We start from the raw sequence: 14522 nt of genomic DNA, 5'->3' as shown, positions 1-14522 counted from the left end.
GCAAATGATGGAAATGAGGGAAAGCAGAGTGGGTGGAGTGAGAGTTTTCTTTGAAGCTGCTTTGAGAAGTGGTTGAAGAGGCTGGACCTCAAGCAGCCCACAGGCCCTCTGATTTTGTAGATTAAGGGGAATGTTTGGAGAAGGCTGACTTGTCTGATCAGATTCAACCATTCATTCTGATCCTAGGATCCAAAATGAACTGGGGAAAAAAAGAGGGAAGCAAAGAGAAGCCCTACTGTGTGTCAGATACTATGCTAAGTGCTAGAGATACAAAGATGTTCACAGGATAGTCCATGCCCTCAAAGAGCTCTCATGGGGGAGATGGCATCAACAGAAGCTGAGAAAGAAGGGATTTGACAATATGACAGAACAAACATTATTAATATGTCCATGACAGCGAAGGGAGGTGTCTAGTGAAGCATTCAAGGGATCTACTCCTGACCTTGTGCTTTTCCAGATTTTTGTCAATGACTTGCACGAAGTATAGCTGGAGTGCTTGTCAAGTTTTCATAGGCCACATTAGGGAGGGAAGACATCACACTGGACGATCCAGTCTGGATACCAAAAGGTTTTGTGGAGCTGTACTGGCAGTTCTCTCTACCACACTGATTTCAGGTCCCTTTTTTATTCTTGGAAATTATTGAAGGCCCCAAAGAGCTTTTGTTTATATGGGCTAGATAGACAGCTAGATACACGAATACATAGATATATAGGATAGATGCAGATATTTATCATATTAAAATTAAACTGATAAATGTAATATATAATGCATATATTTATGGTTGCTGTCCTTCTTCTTTGAAGAGGACCAAAATGACATCACCACGATAAAGTGAAATTTCAGTGTGTCGACTGTGGCTGATCAGACCAACGTGAGCTCGGAATGTTCTACCATAGGTTGGGCACAGATAGTCCGTGGGAATATTTGGGGTGGATACTCCAAATCTGTGCATCCTGCATTTACTTTGTGCTGTCTCAATTCTGTTTTGCTCAAAGAGCACAGCACCCTTTCTGATGTGGGCACACCATGCTGAGCGGTCCTGTGCCAGTGTCTCCCATGTTGCACAGTCAGATCTAACATATATACATAATGAGTTTATCATTATTTTATGTATTAATATGTAATGAGTTTGTCATTTTAAATATATGTATTCATTTAAAATAATGACAAACTCATTACATATTAACGTGAATTAGATTTTTATGAAAGACAACTGAATTTTCCGCAACAAAGAAATAGTGACAAGAATGTCATTGTTTTACAAATTTCTGCAGATTTTTTTATTGGATAACAGATGGATTCTCACATCTCATATCTACTTCTTCATTCACACTGCTGCAGTATGTTGGTTTGGTTGAAGTATTTGAAGAAAACCTGGTCTCATACAGATAAGTAGGTCCAAAAGTGAGGCATATTTTAAGGCATAACTAGTCTTAGCATTATTACGAAAATCATTCTGAGCTCACAGATACCCTGAAAGGATCTCATGGACCCAGAGAGGTCTGCAGGTCACACTTTGAGAACCACTAGGCTGGAATAATGTGACAGAGCGAAGAGGATGGATTCAATATGGGCCAAATATGAATGTCTACACTTGAAGTCCAAGATACTCAGCTTCCCAAGTACAGGATGGGGCAGGGGGGGAGATGGCTAGAAAACAGCACCTGTAAAATGGAGCTGAGTATTGTGGGGAGGGAGGTGTTTGTAGACAGCAGATTCAACAGGATTCCTCAGTTGAACTAACAGTCCTAAAAAAGCATGATTTTTTCTGTAAGGACGCATTAAGAGAGAAGTATGTCATCTGATAGGAGGTGCAATCTAAAGATCCAAGATTTCAGATAAATTTGTAGCTGACTTACGAATTATCAAGAAAAACTAAGACTCTTTTCTCTAGACAGGGGTGTTCTGCAGTCAGCTCAAACTGTGTTGTGAGAGGTGATTGTTAAATTTTTAGTGTAGGCATTTATTCTCAGAAATTTTCAAACACTGGAAATCAAGGCTTGTTGATTGTCTAAACTTCAGAAAGTGATGGAGAAAATGATATTAATGCAGCATTAACTAAATATGTATCCTCCACCCCACCCCCAGAGAGCTGGTTGTTAAACATTTTCCAGCGCACCACTGGGTCTATCAATCAGTCAAGAATTGATTATGCACCAGTTTTGTGCCCTTAGAGGCTCTGGAAATGCAAAGACAAAAATAAAAGATTTGCAATTTGTAGGGGAGAATGAAAGAAAAGTTTTGGTTCTTTTTAGATAAGAGGAAAGAATCACTTTTTCTCCTAAAATTTCCACTCTTGGCACCAAGGTAGGAAGTGCCTTTGAAAGATTCAAGAGGACCAACCAGCTCAAGAAGATGAGTATTTTCTAGCACCTCAAGCCTTGGGCCATCAGAACCATGGTTCCTAGCCAAGCAGACTCTCCAGTCATGTGAACAAAACCGGCCTATCTGGGACTCAGTTCCAAGTAGCCTATTCCCTACACTCTCCACTGCCATCCCTGCCCCCAACTCAAAGCAAAAGAATTTTGTTTGGAATAGAAAATCAGATCTTCATTTCTCCTTAGAGGCAAAAAGATTATTGCACTGAGGGAGGAAGGGCAGGCTCAAAGAATAGCTAAGAGGAGAGGGCTGCCCAATTGTCTTTTAAATGAAAATCTAAGTTGCCTGGTTTAAGGAGGAGTCTAACCACAGCTGGGTTTATATGTGCTGCACAGCTGGAAGTCAACAGGCTTACAAAAGAAGAAAAAGAAAGAGGGGGGAGCAGTAACCACGAGGCTTTAAGCTGAGACAGCAGAGTAGCCATGAAAAAAAGGCACGGCTTTTTTACCCCCTTTTCCACATAAAGACACCATTTGGTTGGATAAACAGTGCATTCTTTGCATCTAAATAAACTTAATTTTTAAACATCAGAACAAAAAGGAAAAATCAAACCAAACCCCAAAACAAAACAAAATCTGGGGTCGTTACAAAAAGAACTTTTAAAACTTTTAAAAAATTATTTTTAATTAAGGGATTATCCTGCAGTAGAAATCTGTGATGCAAACTGACCCAAGAAACACAAAGACTTCAAGCAGGATTAATCCATGTCTTTGGAAAGTATCCCTGGAACGCCTACTCTCTTCCTTTCTCTCTGTCTGTCTCTCTCTGTCTCTGTCTCTCTCTCTCTCTCTCTCGGTTTCTCTCTCTCTCTCAGTCTCTCAGTCTCTCTCTCTCTCTGTCTGTCTGCCCCCCTCCATAACCCCCCAAAAGACAAAATGTAAATAAAAATAACAAAAAAAAAAAAAAAAACCAAACAAACAACAAACCAGAGCTGGCTCTGCATGCCTCCCAGAAATGTTACAAAAAGTCCTTTCCCTTTCTTTTCTATGAATTTCTTACTGGAATCCAAGAAGTTAGGAAAACCATGACTTCCTTCTTCAGTCATAATTCTAAAGTCATTCTACTCCTCACAACTGGAAGCTTTCCTCCCATCTCTCCTAGATCTTGCCATGCCTAACTGAACCAGCTTTTAAAATGCTTATACTGGGAAGAGAGGAAAAAGCATTGTCACTTTCTCTGCTGTAGAAGAAGCTTCTGACAGATGCAGCGTCAGTCCCCTGGCTAAACATGACCCTGGTCTAGTGTAGCTGGTGTAGCTAGTGTAGCTGGTGGCCAGAGCCCCAGGGCTGATGATTTGATATTCCTTCTCTGTTCCTTGTACTTCCATTTTCTCAACCTATCTTGTTCATGCCCCATCAAGGTATCCATTTCAGTTTCTTCAGATTTTAGAAGAAAAAAGTGACTCTTTCCTCTTATTTTTCTTCTTGTCAGAATTGTTTCTCCACTTATTCATATATATTTAATAAGCATTTATTTTCTCAATGCCCCAGCTGGGCGTCTACCTTAAAGAGATCAAAGAAAGAGGGAAAGGAAATTTTTTACACAAATATTTATAGCATTACATTTTTGTGGTGGTAAAGAATTGCACATTAAAGGGATGCCCATTAATTGGGGAAGAGATGAATTTCTTTCTTGAGAGCTTCCCATGTCTCTGGGGCCAGCTTCCTCTGTAGATTTTTAATCCATGGGATCCAATCTATCTTTCCTCTTTTAACTAGGGTGCATGTCAGACTTTGCCATTGCAATCTTTAAGATGGTGTACTCCTTCCCCACCCCCTCCACTAATCTGTGCTTCCTTGTTAATAAGAATCAGATTTAGGAGAGGATCTTCTTGTTGGTTTCTCCACCTTTTGAAGGATGAAATTTGCATTAAGCAAATCAAGAATTTAGCTGCTCTGCTTTTGGCAATGAGAGCAATTGAAATCTCCATCACATGATAGAATTATCTTGCCTCTGTTCCAGTCTTGTGATCTGTTTCCTGAATTCTTCCCCTTTCCTCTCTTTCTGTCTAGGTGATAGGATGACAAAATAATTTTTTTCTCCTCCCTTTGATCTCCACTCCAAGGCTCTCCACTATCAATGAATGCTAGTTGAGTGTATTAACTGACCATTCTCTCAGGAAGATCCCCACTGTATGCACTGTATCATGCTGGCCCTCACTCAGTTCTGGAATTCTTTCCCTGAAGGAGAGCTATCCTGAGTAGTGACTAAGGAGAAAAGCCTACTCACTCAGCCCATTCTATCTCACTGATCCCATACCCCACAGCCATATGCCCCAGACATCTTAATGCCATCTGCCCTGGCACCACCTGCCCTGGCACCATATAGATTTGTGCAGGATAATATGTAGCTATCCCATTAAAAAACACAAAACACCTAAGGCATATCTTTTTAGAGCCATATTCTTGTCATGGCTCCCATCCCACTGAAACTCAGCAATACCTATGGAGTACAATTTTTCTTTCTATAAACAAACAACTCTTAAGAGAAGAAAATGTGGTGAACTATTGAAAACTGTATTAAAAAATAATCCAAATAATCCATAAAGAGAGAAATATAAATGAAGACAACTCTATTGTTTCACCTCAGAACAAGAAAATCATAAAAAATAGCAATTATGTGAATTCTCAATGCTGAGAAGGTTGGGGAAAAATGGCTAAACACTTTTAGTGGAGCTGTGAATTAGTTTTAAAAAAAAGAGTGGCACTAATCACATAAAACAAACTTGAATTCAAACCTGAAAATGTTGATATAGGTTCTATATAACATGTGAGTTTATTAATCTTAAATATGCAAGTGTTTAATAATTTCGTGGCAAAATTCACAAAGAATCTCACTATTTTGCAGGAAAAATATTTTTAAATTCAAAATCTTCACACCAACACATTTTAAATCTTACAAAAAAAAATAATAAAATTACAGAGCTCAACAGAATTATAAACTATATCTAGTGGATGTATGAATAGAACTCAAAGGAAAAACCAAAAGTATAGCTTTTGTAATTTAGGGAAAAGCTGATCAAATCCTGGGCACAAAGGACATAAGAAAATACAGAATAGCAGAGATTATGCAGGCCTTCGTGACAGCCTATTGGAGTACAATAAATTTAGAAAAAAGAAATGTATTGAGTAAAAGTTGACAGCCCCAATGGAAATTAGTGGGAAAGTGATTTAATAATGACTAGATAAAATAAGAATTGTAACAATAATAGACTGAATCAAGAATAATGACAATATCACTACCTAACAAAATCCAATATGTGGCAGCTAAAGTAGAATTCAGAGTAAAATGAACGGCATAGACCATTTCTATAAATAAGCAACAGAGAGAACACTGAATATTTGGACTCACTTAACTAGAAACAAAACAAAATAATAAACACTCATATGTACTATTTTGGGTTTGCAAAGTCATTTGTTTGCATTATTTCATCAGATGTTGGCTGTTCTTCTATGAGACAGACTCCTTTACATCCAGCCAGCACATCAATGCTCTGCAGTCAGAGAGCCTGGGTTCAATTCCTGTCTCTGACACATTCCTTTTTTAGGCTTGGGTAAGTTATGCAACCTTTTTGGGACTCAGTTTCCTCATTTGTAAAATGAGGCAGGGGAGGACTCAAAGGCTTCTGATACCCCTTCCACTTCTACCCCCTCTGGTCCTGTGGGGGAACATAAATATAAATACACACACATACATAGCACATGTGTACACATAGCACACATGTACACATTTGCACACATGTGTGCATTATCCCATATATTTTACTTATATACCTAGGCACATCATATTACATATGTGTCACACATATGCATATATATCATCATACATACTCTATATGTACATATATACACGCATACAATTTGATTTGTAGCTAGGGCACATCTTTCTCTGTGCACATGTGCTGTTTCCCCGATGGGAAGTGAGGACTCTGAAGACAAGGATTGTTTTTGATTTTGTGTCACTAGAGACAAGCACAGTGTAGCACCTTGCAAGAGCTTATCAGTGTTTGTTGATTCATTGATTGATTGGCTGATTAGGAATAGGATACAAAGCTGGTTTACTCTGAGATAAATGTCCAATATAAAACCATACCAACAAGAGAAAAGTAAAAAATGAGATACAGAGGAAGCCTTTGACAGAATGTGGGAATCATTTGCAGTAAAAATTAAAATGGAATAGAAGGATCTTTCTCTCTTGTCTAACCAGTAAAAGTTGATGGCCCAGTTGATAGGGTGCAGCAGCAACAGCATGGGAGGATGAAGGAATATGAATCATCCAGTTAGTCAGTATTTATTAAGCACCTCCTGTGTACATGACACTGGGGATACAAAAACAAGGGAAAAAAAACAATAGCCCTTGCCCTCAGGAAACTCATTTTAATGAGGAAAAGAACATGTAAATAACTAGGTATGAACAAACCATAAACAGAGTATACAGATGATAGTCTCAGAAGAAAGATATAAGCAATAGGGGGACCAAGAATGGACTCTTATGAAAGATGGAATTGGAGGCGAGTTGTGACAGAAGTTAGGGAAGAGTAATTAAAAGTGAGGAGGGAAAGCCTTCCAGTCACAGGGGACAAGCAGGGCAATAGTATGAAGGTGGGGAGATCATATGTCCTGTACAAGGAACAACTAGGAAATCAATATACCTTGATCTTAGAATTGGTGGGGGTAGGGGGTTTAGGTGTGAGAAAACAACAAAAGTGAGAAGGGTACAGGTCATAAAGACATTAAATACCAAACAAAACATTTAATATTTGATCCTAGATAAAATAGGGAGTCACTGGATTTTATTAACATGTTGACATGATCACCTACGAACTTTAGGAAGATCCCTTTGGCAGGTGAGTGGAAGAAGGTCAAGAGTGGGGAGGAACAGGCAGTCCATTGCAGTGATCTAGGTCAGAGATGTTGTGCTGGTTGTGAGTGCAAAGAGAGGTATGTGTGAGAGATGTTGTGAATATAGAAAGAAGACTTGATGACAGATGGTATATATAAAGGAACTGAAAGTGAAGAGTCAATGATTATTGAAGGCTGTGAGCCAAGGTAAGTGGGTTGATGGTGGTGCCCTGAACAGGAACAGGAAAGTTGAGAGGAAAGGAGGGTTTGAGAGAAAAGCTCATTGAGTTCTCTTTCAGATATGTTGAGTTTGAGATGCCTTTGTGCAATCCAGTTCAAGATATTCAAAAGGTAATTGGTGATAGGCCATTGGAACTCAGGAGATAAACTAAGACTGGATATATGAATCTAGGAATCATCTGTGGAGATATAGTCCTTGAGTCCATGGAGCTGATGAGATCACCAAGCAAGAGAGTATAGAAGAAGAAAAGAAGGGGGTCCAGGACAAAACCTCAGGGGACTTGGTAAGTTGGGCATGGTTAGTGGGAGGAACATGGAAGAAAAACCAGCAAAAATGACTGAGTGGTCAGACAAATACAAGAAAAAGGAAAGGACAAATAAGTAGGAAAAGGAAGAGGGAAAACATGGAGAAAGGAGGGTTAGTTACAAAAACATTAAAAGAAGAGAATATCCAGGAAGAGAGTTTGATCAACTGGGTCCAAGGCTTCAGAGAGGTCAGTAAGGATGACTGAGAAAAGTCCATTATTCAGGGATCATTGGTGAGGGGAAAGGATGCAAGGGGAAACTGAGGCAATGGCAAAAACAAAAGGAATCAATTAAAAAATCTAATTTTTAATAAGAGAGAGAACATCTGTAACTTGGAAGAGAACAATTTCAGTTGGACAATGAGTTTAGCAAACATACTACAGAGATGAAGATGGCCCTGGCTAACCACAACTGGCCATTTCACCTGCTCAGAGCCATCTCTCCCAACTTTTGTAGCTTCCTGATGTTATTTACACTGGAAGAAGGTTTGGTTTTGTTCTGTTTGTTCAATTATTTCTTTTTTACTGATCCTATCTGCAACACGAAGTTATCAGACCTGGGACTGTGTACACACGCAATCTAATTATTCAGGTATCAGTCAAAATACCTACTATGTGCTAGGCATGAGAAATACATTGAAAAGAAAAATAATCTCTGCTCTCAAGAACGGAAAGAAAGGAAAGAGAGAGGAGAGACAGAGACAGAGGAAGAAATAGAGATAAAGTATGTAAAGAGTAAGGAAGAAGGGCAGCAGTCCAAAGCCCAAGAAATTCAGACAGACCTGGTCCAAGAAGGAGAGAAGGCAGAGAAAACACTACTGCTTTTTTCTGTTTCTTTGTTATTCCTTACTTTATTGGTCCTATGTTTGTTAAAGGCCTACAGACTTGAATAGAATCTCACTCCTTTCTCCTGCACACATATTCCTTTAGTTGTGTCTGGAAATAGTAACAAAAACTGTAATAGTCTTTATAAAAAGAAAGTACACTGGTCATTTTGCTCATCTCTTCTCAGTTTGTAACTATTGAAAAGTCACTTAAGAACTCAGCATCAGTTTCCTCCTTTGTAAAATAAGGGTGATAATATTGATGGTTCTTACCTTCTCAGGTTGTTCTGAGCCTCCTATGAGTACAAAAGACCCTGCAAACTCGAGAACAGATGCCTGATGCTTGGTTGTTGCCATTCCAGTGTACTTATACTTGGTACCAACCATCAGAGAGAAGTTTTTTTAAAAAAATTTATTTTACGTATATTTTATTTTTCCCTAATTGTATGTTAAACAATTTTAAACATTTTTTAAGTCTTGAGTTCAAAATTCTTTCTCTCTTCCTTTTCCCCTCCCTGAGATGATAAAAAAAAGTCAGATATAAGTTGTACATTATGAAATCGTGTAAAATATTTCCATATTAGTCATTTTGTATAAGAAGACTTGAATAAAAGAAAAAGGATGAAGGAAACTGAAAAAACAGCATCTTTCAAACAGTATCAGTTCTTTCTCTTTAGTCCTTTGGGATTGTCTTAGATCATTTTATTGTTAAATCATTCCCAGTTTGTCATCGAACAATACGTTACTTTGTATAATGTTTTCCTGGTTCTCCTCACATTACTTTGCATCAGTTCATGTAAGTCTTTCCAGGTTTTTCTGAAATTACCTTGCTTGTTGTTTCTTAGTGTTCAAAAATATTCTATCACAGTCATATACCATAGCTTGTTCTGCCATTCCCCAACTGATGGGCATCCCTTCTATTTCCAATTCTTAGCCACCACAGAAGGAGCTGCTATAAATATCTTTTGTATAAATAGGTCCTTTCCCTTTTCCCTTTTTATGATCTCTTTGGGATACAGACCTGCACTGGTATTGCTGGATCAAAGGGTATGCAGAGTTTTATAGCCCGTTGGCCATAGTTCTCACTGGATTGATGTTAGTACATGGTCTAACTACTGTAACTCCTAGCTCCCTTCCTCTGTCCTATCCTTATCTCCTTTGCCATTCCACTGTCAGCGTCACTTTCAAAGCAATGCAGAAATGCTCCTGATATGTTGGAGGCCCAGAACTGAGGGCCCTTTGGAGGTTGATTTTGTTTCCTGAGTGATCATGGCCCAAGAGTCCATTGTTAAGTGACGGCATCTAGGGGTGAGCCTGCCCCCACATCTGAGCAGGGTCTACACATACACATACACATGCAGCCTATTCCCTTGCTGCTCAGTAGTATCTTCCTGAGCTCTTGCTCCCTACTTATGGTCTGTAAGAAGCCAATGTCCCCTTCAAGTCCCACTCCTTGAAGACCCCCTTTTAGCATCTGAAACCTCAGGGCCTCAGAAAACTTTCCTCTGATGCCTCATGTTTGGATGAAGGGCAGTAAGGTGTAGCTCTGAGACCTCAGGTACAAACAGCCCACACTCGTGTATCCAATTCAAACAAAAGCAGACTCCCAGCCTCAACTGAACATGGAAGAGTCTTTCTATGGAAGATGGGAAAAGCCCTAACCCCTAGCCCAGGAGCTAGGCACACAGATCAAAGGTGGGAGAGAACACTGAAGACTGTTTTCCCAGGTAGCTTGCAGGCTCTTAAAAGCATTACAGGGAAAACAAGAGAGATGAATGATCTGCTAAATATTCAGCTGTTTATCTAGGTAAACCCGCAATGAGTGCATCTTCTAATAATAGCTTACTTTTATGGTGTTTATAAAAATCTCCTTGTGTAATACCATGCCCAGGGTGACTATTTCCTGTGTCTTTGTTTGCCTAACTTACACGATGAGAATTAGAACCCAGTAGTAAACTGATCTTGTCTCCCCTGGTAAACCCGTGGTAACATTAACTTGCAAGAATTGGTGAACCACAGACAATTAACTTGATTCCCATCCCACCAATGGAAGCTCCCTGAGGGCAGCAACAGTTTCACTACTGTCTCTATTTCCTCAGTGTCTAGCACAATACCTGATACATAATGGACAGTTAATAAAATCTTATTGAATAAGACTCAATTAAATTGAAGTGGGAACTTTCCTCTATTTCTCAGCTTCCCAAGCATCCACTTCATAAGAGATCTATAGTTCAGAATCACTGCATGTAGCTCCAAGCTTCTGATAGGTGAGAGTTCACTAGATGTAACCTCCCTGTACACCCCCACCTCCAAGTCCTGATTTCTAACACTAGCCCTATGAACCATAATGAAAAAATAGAATCAAGACTGGAATTCATGGTCAGTGAATTACTCAATCACTCCACTCCCTAGTCCTGGACCAAAATAATCCTTCCCTGGCCTCCATCCCCATCTATATGTTGCATTCCCTCTCAGATGTAAGCTACTTGAGGGCAGGGACTGCCTGCCTCACTTTATCATTAATGATCTCAGTATTTCTCACAGTACCTAGTAAGCACCCAATGCATGCTTTTTATCTGTTCATTTGCATATGTACATGCATTTTCCCAAGTCAGACCCCTCATGAGAGGCAATGGCGGTTTTTCCTTGGCAGGTCCCCATAGGGGTTAGGTTGGGTTTTCCTTGCATATTGGAGCAAAAGGTGCTATTGTGACAGAAGCAGGAGCTGCATTGGTCCTGGAGTACCAGGAACACCAAAGTGAAGTGCGAGCTCCCCATGCTTTCCTCCCACCTCTTTGCAGGTATTTCTGGGAGAGGAAGGTCAAGGGCATGGGAGCTCAGAACCATAATGGAGCCTCGTGAGTGCTGAGGCCTACTTTTCTTTAGAATAAAGGTGACAGATAGAGGAGTCAGTGCTCCCTATCTAAGGATCCAACCCAATGTGCACTTGTGTTCTGAATTGGGATGAAGGGACATTTATAATTATAAACAATAAAATATAGCTAGAAAATATCTTTCATCTAATAACTGCAGTGCTTTACTAGCCCTGAGATATTCATCCCATGACAACGATGATAGTCTAAAGTATCACTACCTACATTTAGTAGAGTGGTCAGACAAGAGATAGGGAGGACAGACCTGGGCAAGCCACCTATGGAGAGGAAGCAGACAGCTGGCTGGCAGTAAGGGAGTTACTCTGACCCCACAGTACTGCAAAGTCTTCATGAACATCATCGCCCTTGACTTTCACAACTGCTTCTCCAGGAATGTGCCCCAAGAATTATTATCCCCATCTTCAAGATGATCAAATGATGTCACAGAATTTAAGCGACTAGTTCCTGGAGCATGAGCACGAAACTATGGCTTGTTGCAGCCTTGATCTAGGGAGTTTGTAGAGAAATACAAAAGGCAATGGGTTTGGAGGCAGAGGACTTGTTTGGAGTCTGGCTAGTCCACTCGCTATGTATTGCTTGCTTAAATCTCAGGTTGCTTTCTAGTCTTGTTCTAGGGTTTCCCAATCTAACGCTGCTACTTACAACTTGAGGGACCTTGACTAATTCACTTAACTTCCCTGAACCTTAGTTTTCTTTTATGAAATGAGGGGTTTGAACTCTCTGGCCCCTGAGGCACCTTCTGTCCTCTGTCTTGGATCCTATGTGCTCTCTCATTGATGGGGTTCACTACATCACCTTTAAATTGCATTCCAGTTCTAAATCTAAGATGACGCTATGAAAAGTTGTCTCCAAAAGTCCATTATTAAGGTGGCAATACCTTTGAAAATTTACACTAACCTATTAGCATCCATTATTACCTTAGCCTGGCTTACTGGATTAGACTAATTAGCAGGCACTTGAGTTCCTTAAACAGTGAGCTTTTGATGGGTAGAAGGAAGAAGGGAAAAGTGGAGAGCATGGTAAGTCTATTGCAGGAGAGGGGACATGGGGCTGAGACTTGGGCAGTGGCTTAGGAGTCAGATATTGTCAGAAAAACTTGGGTTCAAAGTATGCCTGCAATATCTACTAGCTTTGTGACCCTGGACCAGTCACTAAACCTCTGAAAGACACAATTTGATCATCTCTAAGATGGGGATGATAATTCATGGGGTATACCCCTGGAGTAGTTGTTAATATCAAAAGAGGTTGTGTGTATTAAGGCTTTCCAGGCTTTAGGGTATTATCTAAAAAGCAGTCATTATTGCCACAGAGCACCCAGGAAGGAGTGGAACTAAAGAGGGAGAGATGGGCATAGAAAGTGTGTGTGTGTTTGTCCTTTGTTGCCGAAGAAGGCCATGCCATCAGAGAAACAATGACATGACTTGCACTTGACTTTGTTTTAAGTGAGGGAGGGCTGTGCAGGTCACCAACCTCACTTCTGCAGAGCCATCTGAATCCAGTGACCAGATATTCATCAGAATGACTGGAGATGACCCAGGATAAGGCAATTAGGGTTAAGTGACTTGCCCAAGGTCTCACAGCTAAGTGAGTGTCAAGTGTCTGAGGTGAGATTTGAACTCAGGTCCTCCTGCACTGGTGCTCTATCCACTGCACCACCTAGCTGCCCAATGTGCATAGAAGGCCAAGGTGGAAGGAAGACAATGACAAACTTTGAAAACTTACCAATTTTATTTCCTTGGGCCCAAATTCAAAGTCACCAACATTAAAAACAAACTAAAGAGCAGAAGAATCTAAGACTCTTGGAGCTGCTAAATACCTTGAGGACTGCCTGGCATGAGTCCTTTTTCTGATGGATTAGTGTGAGTGTTGCACTGACTTACCCAAAGTCATATTAATCATTACCCAATAGTCCAGTCTGAATTCAAACCCAGGTCACCTGGTTATTAGCTCAATATTCATGTGACTTCATTGACTTGTCCACTCCGTTAAGAAGAGATTCTTAGTTGGAGTTTATTTTCCTTGGTTTTGACCAAAAGTGGGGAGGGGAATATTTCTCTTTTTTAGGAAGTAGAAGTTGGTTAAAGTCTCTGTGATCACAGGAGTCATAGTATTAGTGCCATATGCTAGGGTGGGAAATGTTACGAGAATCGGTGTCATACCTTAATATTTCCTTGTCCCTGCTGACCATAACCTTGTCCCCTACCCCATCAGAAACTCAGCTTCTTCTCTGAGACACCAGCTCCTGTATATGAGCTTTGTCTTCTCTCATCCTCATCTGGGGCTCCACCCAGCTCTCTGGCCATTTCCGAAATATGCTTACTTCTGTGAGGATCCTCTCTCTTCTCCCTACTTCTAGCTCCCTTTCCTGAATGATCTTTCCTCATTAGAACATAAGCTTCTTGAGAGCAGAGACTACCTTGATCACTTGTAATTGTATACCTAGCATTTAACACAGTTCCTGGCATAAAGTGGGTGGCTCTCTCTTTTGACACATGGTAGCAGGATGTAATGGAAAGAATGCTCAACTTGGAGTTAGTTAAGAGAGTCCTTAGTGGGAACATCATAGGTGACAGTTACAAACTGGGTTGCCACAGGTAACACAGTGTTACAGGTTGCCACTTAACATCTATGGACCTTTTATTAAGCATCATATGAACCTTAATCTGTAAAAAGAAGTATCTTGGTGTAATGAATAGAACACTAGACTTGAACTCAGGAATATGGAATTCAAATCCTGCCTCAGACTTTTACTACCCATGTGACTTGCCACATCACTTAACCTCTCTCAACTTCAATTTCTTCATATGTAAGATGGTAAAAATAATTGCGGTTTGTCCTTCATTCTAGAAGAGAACCAGAGACATCACTGGGGGATGTCTTGACTCATGTGTGAATTGGATTTAAGTATGGCATAGTTGCACAAAGTAATCAGCCTCATCTTTTTTTTTCCAGAGTTAGTGAAGTCCAGTGACAGGACAAAAGTCAAAATGACTTGTGATGGTCCAGGTTGCAGTGGATGACCTTGGCATCTTTGATAT

This window comes from Notamacropus eugenii, chromosome 3, assembly GCF_028372415.1.
Source record: "Notamacropus eugenii isolate mMacEug1 chromosome 3, mMacEug1.pri_v2, whole genome shotgun sequence".
Taxonomy (NCBI): Eukaryota; Metazoa; Chordata; class Mammalia; order Diprotodontia; family Macropodidae; genus Notamacropus; species Notamacropus eugenii.
Note: the sequence above shows the minus strand (reverse complement) of the source record.